Raw genomic sequence first — 10,007 nt, 5'->3', positions numbered from 1 at the left:
CTAAAAGTAGTAATAAAAGGGGTACATTTTCCATGACTTTCTCCGGTTTCTTCACAAGCAGATTCTCTCTTTCCACACACCTAGTTTTTTCAAGGGCTTTTTCTATAATTTCCTCTGGATATTCCCTATCCCTGAATCTATCAGCATACAATGAGAGTTGTTGCTCACAGTATAGTTGTGTACTGCAGTTACGTTTAATGCTGTAGAACTGCGAGCAGGGAATATTTGTCTTCCAGTTTCTGGCATGGCAACTTTTGAAGTGAAGGTAGCTATTTGAGTCTACCTTCTTTATATAATTACAAGTGGCAATCTGTTCATTGTTTCCACGAATAATAGTGCAAAAGGTCTCCCTCTGAAAGTGTATGACTGTGAAAATAAAGGTCTGTGATTGTGAGGATTGTGTTGACAAGCAATAATCATATAAATAATAAATTGGATAAAAAATTGCAATGTGATCGATCGTGATAAATAATAAGTGAAAAAACTGTACATCAAATATATGAATAAATGGATACGACTACCTCTACATAGTCAATATCCTTGTGTAAACTTAGAATGGTTAACCCAGAATTATTGAACCAAACTTTATAGAAAAACACTATAATTGATGTGTTCATTCATTCCATAAGGTGCGGTGCTGTTCAACTTGAAGGTCCAAAAACTCTCCTTCTTCAGGAGTGCCTTGGTAATGTCTCCTCCTCTGATACCTAAATTGACGGTTTCTAACCCGAAAATCTTCATATCCTTATATGAGTTGTGATGTTTTTGATGAAAATGTCGGGCTACAGTAGTCAATTGTTTCATCTTCAGCATGTCTTGTTGTGCATTCCTGATTGTGCCCATGTGCTCCAATATCATCTCCTTCAGCATATGTGTGGTCATCCCCACGTATCTCATCCCACAAGGACATTCAATACAGTAGATCACATTCTTGGTGTGACAGTTGACATACTGTTTCAATGGTATCATGTTACCATATCTATCCTCAATTGTATTTAAGTTGTAGGTGTAGTTGCAAATCTTGCAAGAACCACAAGGATACGTTCTGGTAGTTATTGATTTTCTAGGGGGATATTTAGTATAGTGGCTTCTCACCAGTTTGTCCCTCAAATTTGGAGATCTTTTCCAACTCATGGAAACATTGCGGTCTAATTTTGAAGCAAGATCAGGATCTGCTAATAGAATATGCCAATGTTTCTGGATTCTTTGTTTTATATCTCTCCAATTGTTGCAAAAATTGCCCACAAATCTGATGTTATTAGTTTTTTTGGGAATCTTTCTCCCAAAAATAAGTGAATCCCTTTTAATTTGAGAAACATTGTTAAATGCTCTTTTTATGGTTCTTCTACTGTACCCCCGTTCTCTTAATTCCAGACTTTGTGTCTTGAAGGTACTATCGTCGGAACAATTCCTTCTAAGTCTTAGGAATTCACCTTTGGGGATGTTATCCAAAGTGGAAGGGAAATGAAAGCTTGAATAATGTAACAGGCTATTGGTAGCCGTATCCTTTCTGTAAAGTTCCATCGCCAGGGTATCCTTCTCATCTCTCTATATTTTTAAATCCAAAAAAGAGATGTCCGTGTTGCTTGCTTCGTATGTGAATTTCAAATTAATATTATTCACATTCAGATCACTCATGAAGTTCTCAAATTGCTCTCTGGTGCCATCCCATATCAATAGGATGTCATCTATATAGCGTAGCCAAGACATGATGTGTCTCGTGTGATGTTCATTATTGTCACCAAAGACAATTTCTCATTCCCACCACCCCAAAAAGAGGTTGGCGTATGTGGGGGCGCATGCCGCCCCCATCACTGTGCCTCTTATCTGTAGAAAAAAGCGATCGTCAAAAGTGAAATTTTTTTTTATATAGTACAAAGTGCAGGAGTTTCAAAAGAAAGTTGTGAAAATCATTCGGTCCTTCCATCTTAAGGAAGTATCTCACAGCCTCTATACCTTGTTCATGCCCTATGCTAGTGTAGAGGGATTCCACATCAATACTAATCAATAGATAATTTTTATTGAGATGGATTTCATGAATTCTTCTTAATACATCAGTGGTATCTTGTACATAAGAAGGTAATCCTATCACATGTTGACGAAGATGAGTGTCAATAAAAATACTCGCTTTCTCTGTCAGGCTCCCAATCCCAGACACAATGGGTCTGCCTGGCGGTTTTTGTAAGTTTTTGTGTACTTTAGGGAGTAGGTAAAAGGTTGGAACTTTCGGGTTCTCTACGATAAGAAATGCAAGTTCTTGTTTCGTGATCATGCCATCTTGGACTGCTCTGTTAATGATCTTACTATAAAACTCTTTATAATTTTCCAAGGGACTAAGAAGAAGTCTCTTGTAACAATCAGTATTTTGGAGTTGTTTGTTCGTTTCTTCAATGTACATCTCAAGAGGCCATAGGACGATGTTACCGCCCTTATCAGATTGTTTTATGATCACATCAGGTATGGCTCTGAGTTCGTCAATTGCCTTTACTTCATATTTCTTGAGATTCCCTTGATGGGTCTGGTATTGCTGTTTTTTATAAATATCATCCAGTTCTTTTGATACCAGATTCAAGAATACCTTTATTTCCGGGCAAATGTTATCCTGAGGCCAAAAAGATGATTTGTTCTTGCATAGGGGTCTAGAGGTCCGTGAGGTTTCTGCTGAAATTTTGGATGTTTCATCCAGGTCTTCTAATATTTGAAGTATCTCTTGTTCTTGCTCCGTCCACTTTATCCCACCTTGGCATTAAATTGGATGGATTTGTGTCTTGATCACTGAGGTTTGGAGGATATTCTTCCTCGCTTGCTTTCATATCTCTATTAGCATAAAATTTTGTCAGCAGCAATTTACGTCCAAAAATGTATTCTTTTTTTTTTATGTTTAGGTAAGTTAGTTTAGATAGCGATTTTCATCCCCATACTAATTCTATGCAGTGTACTGATAGATTAAAGTTATTTATTTTATTTAGAACTTTTTTCTCAGGATGTGACATCATCATTAAGCACCCTAATTGGTATTTCTCTATAATTGAGAGGTATAGGTATAAATACAGCCTACAGCTCATTATTGTTATCCCCTTGATGAAATCTGATAGATGAAACGCATTGGGACTACAGTACCTGAGTACCATTTTATGGACAGATGAGCCTTTTTTGTCATACATCTTGTACGTTTGTTTTTTAGCCATTGTCTGTTTTCTGTGTAATTAAATGTCTTTTAATCTTCATATATTGTGAAGTGGATGTTTGTTTGGGACTGATATGTTCCTAATGAAGCTGTGTCCAGCAATATTTATGAATCACTGAAAACAGTATACACTATGTTGAATTTTTTCTTTCTTCTACATATTATTTATTCCCATGGTGGTCATGTGCCTGAAGCTTTCACTACCAGATAAGTAGTGTAGATTTTTTTCTTTAATATTGCACGTTACCATATCACTAATTAATTTGATACAGTTAGGTGCTTATGTTACACTCCATGTTGTCTATTTCATTCTGTAATGTGTACACCAGCACATGTTTGTACTGTGTAATTAGCAGCCACTCATTTATTCACATAAGTATCACTTATTTTTATTAATTGCTACACATTTTTTAATTATTTTTTATTTGAGCGCCACCACATTTAGGGCCTCATTCAGAGGCGGTCGGAGGATGCAAGCGGTCGCTCATAAACTGGGCGGCCACTTGCATCCTGACCGCCCACCTCTGTTGCGGTCGTTAGGCTGTGGGTTAACACCCACAGCTCTAACGACCACTCGGGTGATGGTCGCGATGGTCAGAGACCATCGCGACCATCGGGGCTTACGACGAGACCCTAGGGTAGGGTCTCACTTGTCGTAAGCCCCAGAGAGCTTCTGGCTCTGTCAGAGCCGGAAGCTCCCCACTGACATCACTAGTGATGTCAGTGGGGCCTCCCCCAAACGACAGGCGTTCCCATGGGAACACCTCTGTTTGGGCTGCCACCCCCCCCGGCCCGCTATCCAAATGGGGCGAGCTGTCAATCAACATCGACAGCTCGCCCCCTTTGGAAAGAGACCCGCTACGACCAGCGCTGTCGGTCGTAGCGGGTCTCACGCATGCGCACGAGGGAGCCGGCTCCCTCGTGCGCATGCGCACTGGCAAAACATCGAGGCGGCCATGCGGTCGTAGACCATACGGCCGCCTCTGAATAAGGTCCTTATTTCTATATATATATATATATATATATATATATATATATATATATATATATATATATAATATATATATATATATATATATATATATGTATGTATGTGTATATGTAAATTTGGAATTCCAGCACTCACTGGTGTGATGCAGATTATACTTGCCAACTGTGTGTGAGTGTGTGTGTGTGTATATATATATATATATCTATATGTATATCTACATAGCTATCTCTCTCTCTCTCTTTCTCTCTCTCTCTCTCTCTCTCACACTCTCTCTCTCTCTCTCTCTCTCTCTCTCTCTCTCTCTCTCTCTCTCTATATATATATATATATATATATATATATATATATAGAGAGAGAGAGAGATGCATATAATATGTGTGTGTATATACATATATATAGATAGATACATAGTATGTATGTACATATATAATATATGTATAAATATATATATAAAACACACATATATATATATATATATATATATATAGTATTAAATATCTATATATAAGCAGGTGAAAATAACGCATTATGCAACCATCTAGCCAATGTTTCAGGACACTCCGGTCCTTTTGTCAAGGGAATATATAAATAATGTTTCTGCTCCACGGGAGGTTTCTGTCCGTGGAGAACGGGATGTAGTCAGGAAGCCGACGGTCTAAATGGCGACCACCGGCTTCCCGACTCTCTAATCCCAGCAAGGTACTAAAGACAGGCGTTGAATACTCGACACCTGTAATTAGACCTACGCCAGAAGAACGACGCCCGGCATACCAAACGAAGGTAAGCCGGGCGCAGACAGCCGCAGGAGGGGAGGGTTCGCTTAGGGGCACCCGTGGGGGACTTGGTGTTAGGTACACCACCGGGAGGGTTAGGTTTAGGCTAGGGGAAGGGGGGGTTAGGGTTAGGCACCCCCAGGGGGAGGTTAGGGTTAGGCTGTGGGAAGGGGGGTTAGGTTTAGGCACTTGGGGGGAGGTTAGGGTTAGGCACCCCTAAGGGAGGGTTAGGGTTATGGGGTAAAATTAGGTTAGTTAATACTTACCTTTTTAACGATCGGGATCTTCACCCCTGCTGGGATGCCGCTGTTGGGAATTGAACCGTCGGCCATGCAGCCAGCGATAATACCTACTATACCCCTGGGAAGAGACCACCACTACTACACAGTGTGAGTCTCGAACAACATTTCAATAATTGCGGTACTGCCGCAATTATTATCGATCCAACTTGCAGGTGATATTTTAATTTTTAATGAAAATATCCTCGCTATGTACAACAGGTAACTCGCAGGGACATCGCTGCTGTAACCGTTGTTGATTGAGCACAGCATCAGCTTCGGTAGCCGGCCAGGGGCTGCAGGGGAGAGATAGAAAGATCTCTCTCCTGCCCCTGGAGGCTTACAGTAGTTTACAGAAGATGGTGTAAACTACTGGTGCTAAACTCCAATAAAGTTTCGCTTTTTGGAGTTTAGTACATAGGGAGCAGATTGTAGTCCCCATTGATAATAATTGGGACTACAATCTGCAGCGCTAATTAGCACATTGCTGGAGACTTTTGTGAAATCTCCTGTACTGTGCTTTTAGTACAAAGGTACACTACATACAGTTTCTGCATAATTTTATGTAAAAAACGGCTTGATCCTTAAGCCCCTATATATGTGAAGTTTGGCACTCTGGAAAAGAAACAGTATGCTGTGGTGCCCTCCTACTTTAGTAGAAGCAAATAGGTATCCTGTAGAAACAAAAGAAGCATCACTCCACAAACTTTTAAATTAGTGTAATTCCGTACACTGAGGAAAAGACCCTTAGGGCTATTTCACACCTGCCGGTTTTGCCGGCTGTAAAATTTAATTAAACATGGAAGCGTGTGGGTACTTTCAGACAACACGGTCACCGTGTTACAGCTGGGAATATCCACCGACAAGGACGGTTGCCGTGTCGTATCCGTGCCGTCCCTGCATGTAAGTAAGGCACAAATTATAATGTTGCCTTTCACACACAACGGCTTGTACCCGCCCACAACTCGATCTGCTGCTGCACATGCCTACTGCATTAAAAAAAAACAACCACACAGTAAAAACGGCTTAAAGCCCTTACATGTGAAAGGCATTGATTGCCTGAAAATAAAACGTCCAGCTTTGGACAGTTTTTTTTTCCGGCCCAAATGGCTGCCCAAGCGCCATTTTAGATAAACTCACAATTAAGTACATATGGCGATATTACTATTAGCACCATGCGATTGCATCTTTCATCATTTCTCATATACACATTAATACGCACAATTGCGCTGTCAACTAGTCGCATATTAGCAAATGCATAAGATCCTATATGAAAACATTGTTTAGTAGCTAAATGCGCATACATCTGTCCCCAGTTAACTAGCGTCTTTATATCAAACCCCGTATACTCACACATTACATATTCACATACAATGTTCCATAAGCTTTAAGGTATAAGATTTAAGTTTGTTCACTTAGTATAAATGCTGTGAAATAAAGATTATTTGTTAACTAAGGTTTATACATGCTAAGTAAGCCGTGTTTGGTTTTGTACTGATGTGTACTCTTTCAACAGAATTCCGGTATTATCGGTATGGAGATCGCATCATGCATTCTCGACTTATGCACCGCAGAGACTTCAAGCAACAAAATGTATATAATATGAACAACTGTTAGGATGTTGCATGTGGCGGGAATCCAGAGACCCCCAGTTGTTAGAGGCTAGGTTGGGTCTATTTGAATCAGCCTGTTAAATGCTCTATAACAGATGTATCCCCCTTGGGAACCAATGACATCAGCAACAAACATCTCTATTGTTTTGTCTATTCCTGGGGATATAAATATGTGTGCTCAAACTCTGGGTTTTTAGTCTTCATGCTGAATGCTGATAGACGAGGGGTTTCTTGCTGATGCCTAACATCTGGTCCGGAAGCGCTGCTTATGTATACTGTACTTGGATCTGTATAATTCCTTTGTGCCAAATTGTGTCTGGATAAATGGCGTGTAACTGACTGTACTTTTACTTGAATAATACTTTGCGCTTTGGAACCACATGTTCTAAGTCTGGAGTCTCTATTTACTGTATGACTGCGTATGCAAATTAGCGTCATCCTTAGAGGTTTATAGGTAGGATTATTAGAAGGTATAGGTAGGGGTATATAGAGGTTCTAATCCAGTATTGTTAGTTGGGGGCTCGTAGTGAAGTCACTTACCTACTCACACGGTACATACGGCTATCGATATCTCAGCAAAGGGTGGAGTGGCCACATGCAGGGTTTACCTGCAACTGTTTTGTGCTGAAAGATCGCTATCCGTTTCCGTGTGAGCCAAGGAAGCTGACTAGAATCCAGGGACAAGAGAGGAAAAAGTTTGTTTTCCTTTGTTGATAGAACCTAACGTTTAAAGGGGTGCCGCAGTATTGAGTACGCGGCTCAAGATGCACTTTTGCGTACGCAGCTAAAAGAGGTTGTCATGTTGTGTATACGACTGGTAGCACAATAGCGTATACGTACTTCCGGTTGTGCTGCCACGTGTTTAAATAAAGCCGTTGAGGTTTACATTTTTCAATTGTTATCAATATCTGGATTAACGTGTATTTTTCTGTGCAGGAAAAAGTGTGTAACAGTGAGTATTTGTTGGTAGGGGTAACTTGTTCCCTACAGTTAGAGGTACCGTATGACCTTTAAGGGCTATGTGCTAGTCGCTTGGTAAGCAGCTTACCGTTCTATACACAGTAGCAGGTGTACATGTTGTCTTTGTTGTAGAGAGGTGCGTGGAAGTAGCCGACATACAAACTTCCATAGGTGTGGAAGTTGCCTTACTAAATCTTATCCGGGTATGGATGTTGCCTTTTTCAAATCTTATCCAGGTGTGTGGGTGCCGCCAACTTAAATTGTTCACAGGTTAGTGAAAGTATCTTGATTGTCTTTCACCAGTTTAAATCTTTATTGAAAAGCAAAGGATTTTGTCTCAGAATGGGAGCCACGCAAACAGTAAGAGATGTTAGACAATGATGTGCTGCTAATGGAGGCACCGATCGGATCGGCTTGTCGTATTATGCATACTAAGTACGGTACTTATGCAATAAGGTATTGTGATGTATGGTTTAAAATGACGATGAAGAGTGTTAGACCGTTTCCCAGAATTGGTAGTTTTGATAAAGATGTTTTAGATAATGTCCGGGTCACATCAGTCTGATGCGCTCCCGAGAGAAAAAGGTTAAATATTCTGAATGTTTAAAATTGTGGCAGCATGAAGGGGATACGTGGCTTAAAAATGTGCAAGCAACGCAAACTAGCGTCGCGAGCCCATTGTCAGAGAATACATCCGCGACGCTAAATTGCAATACGGGCGAGCCGCAAAGTGGCGCACATGTACGGCAAGGTAGCATTGTGGAGAGTATTGCCAGCAGTTCACGCTCACCTCCCCCACCTTATGTGGATGGAGGTGCAAGTACAGTTACCAAAAATACCCATAAAAATGTAACAAGCAATTTGTACCCTCTCTTAAGCAACCATAAAGAAAATGTTTATGATGTGGATGATGAGCCTATTGTAATGTCTGCCATTTCCCATGCTGTGCAAATGATAGATGCTGCATCACCATAATCACGAGTGGTGATGCCATCTCCAGCGTTAACAGCAAGAGAAGTGCTAACACCCTCTGCACCCGTAGAGGAAGTTGTTAATACCATACGTAGCAGCAGCAGATTAAACCCCCAGCCAGGTAACCAGGTCAAAGATAGCAGCGCTACCGGTCTGCATCCCATTTGGACAATAACCGTTCCGAATGGAAATGCAGATGCGAACGGTATAGTGCCCACTAGGGAAGTGGTAATGCATTGTCCTCAGACAAGAGCAGAACTAAATTCCATCATAAATGATTTCCCCGATTCCAAAAAGGAACTAGCCAAATGTCAAAGATTTTTGAGAAATTTGGGTAGTTCACATGAGCCCACTAATAAAGATTGGCGTGTGGTGTTAAGGGCCTGTCTGCCACGCAATACCGACGTGACAAAATTTATCACGGATTGTGTATTGGATGATGACGTTCCCTTAACAGACCAAGTAAATCAAGATAATATTTCCCGCATCATAACTCAATTGGGTATATATTTTCCAGTAGTAGTTAACTGGAACAAAATTTTCACCATAAAGCAAAAGGAGAGTAAATCTGCAGAAGATTATTGCGATCGGGCTCTGCAGGCTATCACCCAGTACACTGGGATAGAAGATATTAAAGATGGCACTCACCACAGGGGAATGATAGTCACGGTACTCATGGACGGTCTGAAAGACGACTTAAAGACTTGGGTTCAGACCTCACAACCTGGCTGGAGGGGAGTCACAATAGATACACTCATAGAATCTGCCATAGAACATGATAAAAACATCTCAAAGAAGAGAGAGATCCAGAGCAAAAAACTAATGGCTGTCAGTATCCAAGCTCTGGAAGGAATGACTATAACATCACAGCCAGTAGACACACCTGCACCTATACACACACTTGCGCCTGAACAGTTACACATCCTCTCCAATCCCACACCACAGCAAACACATCCTTACCCCACATATCATACACAACTACAGGCCTCATGCTACCCACAAACTTCATACCTCCCACCATACCCTTATCCTTCATATCCTTACCCATACCCACCATCTTTTTCCTCTTGCTCAACTCTGATGATATTAAAAAGAACCTCTATATACCCCTGCCTGTACCTTCTAAAATCCTTCCTATAAACCTCTAAGGATGACGCTAATTTGCGTACGCAGTCATACAGTAAATAAAGACTTAGACCTGGAATCTGTGGTTCCAAAGCACAAGTGTTATTC

This window comes from Taudactylus pleione, unplaced genomic scaffold, assembly GCF_031769625.1.
Source record: "Taudactylus pleione unplaced genomic scaffold, aTauple2 ptg001990l, whole genome shotgun sequence".
In the NCBI taxonomy this organism is placed as follows: domain Eukaryota; kingdom Metazoa; phylum Chordata; class Amphibia; order Anura; family Myobatrachidae; genus Taudactylus; species Taudactylus pleione.
Note: the sequence above shows the minus strand (reverse complement) of the source record.